The sequence below is a fragment of the Panthera tigris genome, chromosome A1 (genome assembly GCF_018350195.1).
Source record: "Panthera tigris isolate Pti1 chromosome A1, P.tigris_Pti1_mat1.1, whole genome shotgun sequence".
NCBI classification, from domain to species: Eukaryota; Metazoa; Chordata; class Mammalia; order Carnivora; family Felidae; genus Panthera; species Panthera tigris.
In genome coordinates this window covers 212,447,048-212,457,119 of record NC_056660.1, presented here as the reverse complement: position 1 = coordinate 212,457,119, position 10,072 = coordinate 212,447,048, and the positions used below count along the sequence as shown (strand labels likewise).

General features: G+C 41.2%; 1 long non-coding RNA gene across 1 annotated transcript; it reads right to left on the bottom strand.

Moving 5' to 3' along the window:
* Positions 1-1,195: 1,195 nt before the first annotated feature.
* On the bottom strand, positions 1,196-8,899 carry LOC122231856. The gene is made up of 3 exons (XR_006209122.1): positions 8,830-8,899; positions 6,598-7,078; positions 1,196-1,401 (listed from the first exon to the last, which is right to left on the bottom strand). It is a non-coding gene; the product is annotated as an uncharacterized LOC122231856 (long non-coding RNA).
* Between the last annotated feature and the right edge of the window lie 1,173 nt (positions 8,900-10,072).

Here is a 10,072-nt window from a genome sequence, read left to right as displayed (position 1 = left end):
TTCAGTGATGCTCCTTATCTTTCTTTCAAGTGATATTCAACCCCTATATTCAGCCCCTACAGCTACCACAAATGCAGCAAATCTCCCATTTAATTCTTTTTTTTAACATTTATTTATTTATTTATTTTGAGAGAGCATTAGCAAGTGGGGGAATGGCAGAGAGAGAGAGAGAGAGAGAGAGAGAGAGAGTCCCAAGCAGGCTCCGTGATGTCAGTGCAGAGCCCAGTGTGGGGCTCAATCCCATGAGTTGTGAGATCATGACCTGAAACAAAATCAAGAGTTGGATGCTTCGCCGACTGAGTCACGTAGGTGCCCCTACTTCTTTAAATAATGCACCAACAAAGGAAACATTGTTTGTAAAGCTGCCCATGTCTCTCTAAGCCTCATTGTGGCCCCGTGGATCCCTTAGCCCTCATGCAGCCAGCTTCTCCTGGGCAGGTTCTAATGGTGTCCCTTCTATCTTTTCATCATTTATAATCTGGAAGTTCCATTTTACTATGACCACATTCATGTCCATATCCATGGGCCATGTCTGACATTAAACTGACCTCTCAGGACTCTCAATATCCAGCTCTCTAGCCTGGGTCACCATTTTCCATTTCTGAGACTCATTACCATGGTCTACTCACCTTCCTGTCCTCCATTAAGTCAGAACTGAGAGACATGCCTCTACACTCCAAAATTAGTCCTTTTCTTATTCCCCTCTCCCAGATAAATTGTTTCCACGTATCTCAATATCTCAGTTAAGTGTGTGTGTGTGTGTGTGTGTGTGTGTGTGTGTGTTTGAGATAAAATAATTAAAACCAAGCCCATGACTACGACAATGTGCATTATTAAACTTTTAAGTTTGAACAACTTCAAATGTAAAGAAAAGCTGTCAAAATTACAGAGAACTCCCATACCACCTTTATCCAGAATAATCATTTTGTTTCTACATTTCATCACATTTTCCTTCTCTCCCTCTGTACTTATTTATTTTCTCTGAACCATTTGAGGTTATATAGCTCATGCCTTTGTTATGCTCCTGATACTTCATTGTACAGTTCCTAAGAACAAGTATATTTTCCTACATAGTCACAAAACAGTTTCAAATCAAGAAGTCTCACCTTGATCTGCACTTTTTTTCTACTCTGCAATCCATATTCCTATTTTGTCAGTCATACCAATAAATTGTTTATAGCATCCCCCCCTTTAGTAGAAGCTTTTACCAAAGATCACACATGCCTCAGGTTGTCATGTTTCTTTAATATTCTTTAATCTGGAACGATTCTTTAGTATTTGTCTTTCATGACATTGATGTATTTAAAGAATATAAGGAATATAAGCCCGTTATTTTGTAGAATGCTCTTCAGTCAGACTTGTCTGGTGTTTCCTCATGACTTGATTCAGGTCATGGGTCCCCTGCAAGAATAGCACAAAAGTGATGTTTTGTTTTTCTCTGCATATCATATCTGGAAGCACACCATGTCAATCTGCCCCCTGTTGGTTAATTTTGATCAATTGATCCAAATGTCCAGTTTCTCCACTGTATAGTTACTATTTTCCCTTACAATTAACAAGCAATTTATGGAGAGACACTTTGGAATTGAGTAAATATCTTGTTCCTCATCAAACTTCCCCTCCCCACCCCCCCCTGTAAATTTAGCGATCATTGCTATTTCTTGCCCAAACCATTCTTCACTATGATGGTTGGTAAATGGTGACCTTTCAACTCTACCTCCCTCTACACTTTTTTTTGGTAATGTTTATTTATTTTTGAGAGAGGGAAAGACAGAGTACAAGTGGGGAAGGAGCAGAGAGAGAGGGAGACAGAATCGGAAGCAGGCTCCAGGCTCCTTGCTGTCAGCACAGAGCCCCATGCGGGGCTCAGACTCACAGACCATGAGATTATGACCTGAGCTGAAGTCAAGTCAGATGCTTAACTGATTAAACCACTCAGGTGCCCCTCCCTCCACACTTTCAATCTGCATTTCACTGTAAGGAAGAACCCTCCCTTGCTCAGCCCCATTTATTTAGTTATTTATCATCAGCATGAATTGATGGATTCCTATTTTATTTAATGATTTTATTTAATTTTATTTAATAATCCTTTACTCTCCTGGTTTATCTTTAGCTCAGAAATTTTCCCAGACATGGCCACTGGGCTCTCCTTGAAACCAGCTCCTATGTCCTTTTAACACGTTCCCATCTCTCTTCTGTTTTTTTTTTCATTTCCATATTTTCTGGTACATCAAAATGTTCCTATGTTCCTGGTTCATCTTGTGCTTTCCCTGCCTGAGCCCCGGTCTCAGTCGTTTCTCCAAGGAGCCCTGATTCTTTTTAAAGATGAAATCGGAGGCACCTGACTGGCTCAGTTGATAGAGCATGCAACTCTTGATCTTGGGGTTGTGAGTTCAAGCCCCACATTAGGCACAGAGCTTACTTTAAAATACAAAAGATGAATGAGCACTGGGTGTTGTATGGAAACAAATTTGACAATAAAATATATTTAATTAAAAAAATAAAATAAAATAAAAAACAAAAGATGAAATCATATTTAGAAAGATATGGGCACTAGGTATATCTTTTGCATTTTAAATGAAAAACTTGACCGTAAATGACACTGCTCATAATTGAATTGTGGGTATTCTGTTAGGTTATTTGTGATGAGATTTTTTTATTTCTATCCATCACAAAATAATATAGAAATAATTTTTGCGATATCTTCCAAAAATAAAAAAACAGTATATGCTTTCTGTGAAAAATTCAGAAAATGTCCAAAAGTTAAGAACATATTAAAAATCTCCTGTCAGGACACAACTAGAAATGTATTAAAGTGTTGTTTAGAAATTTAAAAAATCACCCGTTACTCTATTACCTAGGATTAACTATCAGAAAGACATTAATGCTAATTGTCACTAGGTAACCATATTTCACAGTATAAATATACCAAACATGTTTCACCAAAATACAATTCTTGGATAACTCCACTGTGTGTGTGTGTGTGTGTGTGTGTGTGTGTGTGTGCGCGCGTGCACGTGCACGCACGCACGTGCACATGTGTAAGTATTTCTTCAGGATAAAGCCCTAGAAGTAAAATTGCTGGATTAAAAATGTATATGTATTTATAAGCAAAGAAAATGTACCCGACATTTTAGTCATCAGGGAACTGCAAATTAAAACCACAGTGAGATACTTACAACTACTAAAATGTATCAAAAATATTGTAAACTTCCAACGCCAGTTGTCGGCAAGCACATGGGACAATTGGAACTCTACAAACTCCTCACAGAAATGTAAACTATAATAACCACTTTGGAAAACTAGCAATATCTACTAAAGACTGTGTGCCTTGGTAAAAGTGTTTCTCATCCCATGGTTATGAAAAATATTCATCTCCATTTTCTTCTTGCTTTTTGATGGTTTCACTTCTTACATTTAATCCTTAATCTGTATTGACTGTAAGTATGAGGTAAGAATCTCCATCTTATTTCATTTTCCGCAAATGGTTAGACTTGCTCCAACTGTATTTATCGAACAATCATTTCTTTTATTTTAAGTCTTATTTTATTTATTTTGGGAGAGAGGGAGCAGGGCAGGGGCAGAAAGACAGAAGGAGAGAGAGAATCCCAAGCAGGCTCTGTGCTGTCAGTGCAGAGCCGATCAAAGCGTTTGAACTCATGAACTGCGAGATCATGACCTGAGCTGAAATCAAGAGTCGGACACTTAACCAACTGAGCCACCCAGGCGTGCTGAACAATTGTTTCTAACTGCAAATCAGTTTACTGATTGAAAACAAAGTCATGATATTTTAAATTCTCATATCTACTTGAAACCACTCGTAAACTTTTTTTTTTTTTTTTTCATTTACCTGCCTCTTCCGTTTTGGTATCTTAACTGTATCCCATGCCTTATTGTCTTCAGGGGAAATTGTCATTTTTCTTTCTCCATATTGTTCTTCACGTTTCATATTTTTCTTTTCTAGTAGAACTCTAGCTTCCTTTTTTGGTGGTCAAATGTGGTTTTTGGGATTTAATTTGAGCTTGGGTTAAACTTTGAGATAAACTTGAGGAAAACCAACACCTTTGTAACATTGAATCTTCCAATCCAGGGCAATGGGTGCCTCTCATTGAGTCAAGTCTTCCTTTATGTCTAATGGAATTTCCCTTGAGACTGACTTGACTTGTGGATTTCTTGAGGACAGAGCCTATGTTTTTAGTCATTTCAGACCTCCACCAGGGCATAGGGCCCAGTCTTAGCAGGTGCATTCAGTGTTGGTTAATTGGATGAAGGAAGAGCCTCTCTGAGCTCTCAAATTACCCCCTCTTAAAAATAATCCACATGCTGTCTCTAACAGAGTGCCTCTGCTTTAAGTATTTTCAGATCTTAGGGGATGTGAAGGTGAAGACAAGGATAAAAATTTTCCTTGATTTAAGTATGTAAAATAATGCTGCTACCAGGAGTAAAAATGAAATAACCAGGGTCCTAAGTAAAATTTGAAGAATTAAACTTTTTTTGACAAATTAATTTTTTTAAAGGAAGCTCTACATCCAACATGGGCTTGAACTCACAACCTCAAGATCAAAAATCATATCTCCACTGACTGAGCCAGCCAGGTACCGCAAGAATTGATGTTTATAAGCACATGAGTCCTTGATTTTGCCCTTCAAGGAGCAGCTACATCTATGGCTAATGCTTTTTGTTTTATTCATGAACACAATGCTAGCTCGAGAGAGATTGTTGCAGGAGATGAGATCAGTTATTGGGTGGAAACGTGTGTTTAGAAATGTTGATGATATTTCAGGGAAATCTCCACTGACCCAGCTTTGAACCAAATCCATGTGTGATGCAAATAGGTGTGGCCTAGTGAAGAGATGCTAATCTGAATTATTTAACCTCTTCTGTAATGAATATTTCATGGAGTAATTTTATGGTTTTTTTCAAGCCACATTTCAACTTGTATGACTAAAGACAGCCAGTTTATGATACAGGATACAAACTTAGGTATGTGAAAACATAAACTTCCCTATAATCGGACTTAATTTCTATCTAAAGCCTTCATCCTGCTTTGGTCTGAAAACTTAATCTCAGTTAATTTGGGCTGAACTGTCAATTCTAGATGTTCTCAGCTGATTTGGGCATTTCCCACTTCTTCCCAGGGTTGTATGCAGGCTCCAGGGGAAGATAATCTTAAAGTATGTCAAGAGGTGGCCATGGGACAGGGGGTGGCTCTATCCTGGACTTCGCAGCTGTGTGCTCTCCTTCCTACTTACAAGACCCCTCAAATCCCTTGACCCTCTTTCTCCTTCCTACTTACAAGACCCCTCAAATCCCTTGACCCTCTTTCTTAGCTCTTCAGATCCTTCTTGATGGTATGTGTCTTAGTCCATTCAGTCTACTGTAACAAACTTATAATCAACAGAAATTCACTTCTCACAGTTCTGGGGGTGGAAAGTTCAAGATTAAGTCACCAGCAGATTTGATGTCAGATGACAGCCTGCTTCCTGGTTCATGGATTCAGAGAGCCTTCTTGCAGGGTCCTCACACGGTGGGCAGGGTGAGGGATTTCTCCGTGGTGTCTTTTATAAGGGCCCTAATCTCATTCATGAAGGCTCTGCCCTTATGATCCAATCACCTCCCAAAGACACCCACCTCCTCCTACCATCACAGCCAGGGTTAGGAGTTCACATACGAATTTAGACAAACGTTCAGTCCATCGCAGCATGAAAAATATCTTGCTCTTCTCCCCTGCCCCTCTGGGCTACCTCAGGCCTCTCTTCCCACACGGCCCACCCAACTGTCTATTCTATCACCCCTTTGACGGTGCGTGGAGAGGTCTTTGAAATGTGCTCCTTTCCAGAGCTACAAATAGGGGTGAGACACAAGTCCCCTTTACTCTGATTCCCCACATCAATGCTGTGGACTGTGGGGTCCTAACATTCCTCTACACGCATTCACGCGGTAGGGGTAGGGAGCAGGGTGCGACACGCCATTCCTTGCTCTCCAGAGACTCTCTTCCCAACAGAAGGATCTTCAGTCAAGAGAGGCTGGGGAGGAGGGCCTGCAAAGGTGGTAAGAAGAAGCCCCCGGAGCAGCCCAAGGAGAAGAGGCATTCAAACAGAAACAGGGGGCTGAAAATGCGGGAAATCCATTTTCCTAAACATTTAGTGATTTATACTCATAAATATTGTACCTAATTTTCCTGATAAAAAAATCAGAATTTGTAACGCACACTCATTTCCTTAAAAAAGAACCCTATTTTTGGGCGCCTGGGTGGCTCAGTTGGTTAAGCATCCAACTTCAGCTCAGGTCATGATCTCATGGTCCGTGAGTTCGAGCCCCGCGTTGGGTTCTGCTGACAGCTCAGAGCCTGGAGCCTGCTTCGGATTCTGTGCCTCCCTCTCTCTCTGCCCCTCCCCTGCTCATGCTCTGTCTCTCTCTGTCTCAAAAATAAATAAAATAAAAACATAAAAAAAAAAGAACTCTGTTTTCAAAGCATGATGCAAGAATAAAAATACATGACATTTTTTATTAGGAAATCCTTGGTGATCTGCTGATAGGACTATGGAAAAATTCATATCACAGTTTTATAGTAACAGCTCTATTAAAAAGATGTACCAGTTCTTGAAAGATCTTTCTCCTTTACATTTCTCTTTCAGCTTGTACATCTAGAACTTCTCCAGCTCACTAGTAAGTAGCCTTCATTTCATGAGATGTCTGTTGAGTTCTCAACATGAGGTAGCTTCCAGCTGAGTATATCAGCCAACTTTTGCTCTGTAACAAATTATCCCCAAATTTAGTAGCTTAAAACAACAAAAACATGTTTATCATCTCCCAGTTCCTGTAGGCCAGGACTCTGGGCATGGCTTTGCTGGTTTCTCTGGCTCAGGGTCTCTTATAAGACTGCAGTCAAGGTTTCTGGTGGGACTGTAGTCACTTCAATGTTCAACTCGGGGCAGATGTGTTTCCAAACTCACTCGTGGTTATTGGCTGACCTTAGGTCCTTTTGGCTGTTGGCCAGACACATCAGTTTCTTGCTATGCGGACCTCTCCACTGGACAGATAACAAAACGGAAGCTTGCTTCCCTCAAACAAAAGGCTCCAAACATAAGAGAGAGAGAGAGAGAGAGAGAGAGAGAGATGAAAGGTACAGTCTTTTGTAACCTAATCAGCTTTTGCCATACCCTATTTGTTAAAACAGTCACTTGGTCCAGTCCATGCTCAAGGGAAGAAGATTAATATAGACATGACTCCTGGGAGTCATTTTAGCAGCTGACTATCATTCTGGGCCATTTTATTCTTGTTGTCCATTACTGTTCTTACCATCCTGCCCTTTTAAGATAGATTAGGCCATGTGGTATGGCCAGTCATACCCAGAACTGATAGCTCATACTTTAAGCACAGCCTGCATTCTTCCACTAATACAACAATGTGCGTAAAAACAGAAAACAAACAAACAAAAAGAATATGTAACAGAGGTGGCGGGGGAGACTTTTACAGCAATCTTATTGATTGGCTTTGTTCCAGTATTTAGACTCCCAGATGAACAATCTGTAACATTTAGGAGCACCTGGGTGGCTCAGTCAGTTAAGCATCTGACTTTGACTCAGGCTGTGATCTTGTGGTTTGTGAGTTTGAGCCCCGTGTTGGGCTCTGTGCTTACAGCTCAGAGCCTGGAGCCCGCTTCAGATTCTGTCTCCCTCTCTCTCTGCCTCTTCTCTGCTCACATGTATTTGCGCTCTGTCTCTCTCAAAAACAAATAAACATTTTTTTTTAGTGCTTATTTATTTTTGAGAGAGAGAGAGAGAGAGACAGAAAGAGTGCAAGTGGGGGGAGGGGCAGAGAGAAAAGGAGACACAGAATCCGAAGCAGGCTCCAGGCTCTGAGTTGTCAGCACAGGGCTCGAACTCATGAACTGTGAGATCATGACCTGAGCCCAAGTTGAGGCTTAACTGACTGACACACCCAGGCACTGCCAAAACAAATAAACATTAAAAAAAAGTAACAACCTGTAACATTTAGAGGCATGATGCGCCCTTCCCCCAGAATGTGCCTATGTCCTCTCCAATATATCCTTGAAAGGGCTTTGCCCTACCCATGCTCCACTGAATGTCAGGGAGTTAGAGTAATTATGCAGGAAATGACTCCAGGTTTCTAGTCCGCATCAGGGTCTAGGAAATGCAGCTGAATAGAGGGACATTGCCATGGGGCTGTCAGGCTTGCTGTACTTTTAGGACTTCGTTCTGAAAAAACATCTGAGCTTAGGGGCACAAGCTCAGATGTGGGGAGGCCTTAGGGAGGATGGGTGATTTGGGCAGAGGAGAAGAAAGGCAATGGACAAGGAAGGTGCCGAAGATGGCAGTCTGCCAACCCCCTGAGGGAGCTTAGCAAGTCCTGCCACCCCTCCGGGCTTGAGTCCATCCTTTCTAGAATGACGGGACTGAAGCAGATAATCTTTACAGTTTATGGGTTAATAAGTAATAGAATTTATGAACTAGCTGGCAAAGAATGAGTTATCTGTTTGAAAGAGAAACGGGTAAGTCAGTGCTGATTTACTAAGAAGTTACAGAAAATAATTTATGCACTTAAAAATCACATAATTTTTTCTGATCTTAACAAAATTTCATGTTGTGAAGACTATTGTTTTGCAAATACAGAGCTCCTTTCCTTCTAGAAACAAACCCTTACTTTTCTGTTCTTCAACCCTTATACACACACACACACACACACGCACACCATCCACATAATTACCATGCAAGCCACCATGCAGTGCACCATGATTCTGTCTGTCTGCAAATGACGGGTCCAGGGTGATATGCTTATCCAAGTGGGGACAATGTCAGTCCTTACCTGGAGATTTACATCTGGAAACAGGTGATGTCCAGCCGTTCTTAAGAATTTCGGGACTGGGGGGTGCCTGGGTGGCTCAGTCAGTTGAGCATTCAGCTTTGGCTCAGGTCATGATCTTGAGGTCCGTGGGTTGGAGCCCCACATCAGGCTTTGTGCTGATAGCTCAGAGCCTGGAGCCTACTTTGGATTCTGTGTCTCCTTCTCTCTCTGTTCCTCCCCTGCTCGTGCTCTGTCTCTCTGTGTCTTTCAAAAACGAATAAAGGTTTAGAAAATAGATAGATAGATAGATAAATAAAAGAATTTCAGGACTAGGGCCCCTGGGTGGCTCAGCCAGCTAAGCGTCCAACTCCTGGTTTCAGCTCAGGTCATGATCTCACAATTCCTGAGTTCGAGCCCCGTGTCACACTCCATGCTGACAGTGAGGAGCCTGCTTGGGATTCTCTGTCTCCTTTCTCTGCCCCTTCCTCGCTCGTACACTCGCACTCTCTCTCCCTCTCAAAATAAATAAATAAACTTAAAAAAATTTTTTTTCAGGACTACAGGGGCACCTAGCTGTCTCAGTCGGTAGAGCAGCCAACTTGTGGTCTTGGGGTCATGACTTTGATACCCAACTTGGGTATAGAGATTACTTTAGAAAATAAAACGTTAATAAAAAGAACTTCAGGACTCTAAACTGTGAAGTCAGGGGCTTTCAGGAAGCACATTTTCTCTCACTTGGGCCAGAGAAAATTGGTCTGGGAGAAGGTGGGGAGAAACAAAGCAGACATACCGAGAAAAGCCACTGAACTGGAGAACAGGCAGCATTTGCATTTCTGGTTCCAGTAATTGCTAAGGCCTGGCTCTTTTCTTGTCACTGAGTTTCTGAGATAGAACAGGATCCTCACAATAATTTCCCTATGTTGGTTAAAGCACGTGTGATTTTCGTCTCTGTCCCTTGCAACCAAAAGGGGGAAAACACCAACTCACAAGTTTTAGAAACATAGAACCTTATAGAAACAAATGTCAATTTTTTTGATTATAAAGAAAACAAAGAATGACCAATAATTCTACCACTTTGAGATAACTTCTTCTAACATTTTGGAATATTTTTCCTGTCACTTTTCTATGCATTTATTAAAAAATTTTTTTTACCGTTTATTCATTTTTGAGAGAGAGAGAGAGAGAGAGAGAGAGAGAGAAGAGAGAGAGTGGGGGAGGGGCAGAGAGAGAGGGAGATACAGAATTCGAAACAGGTTCCAGGCTC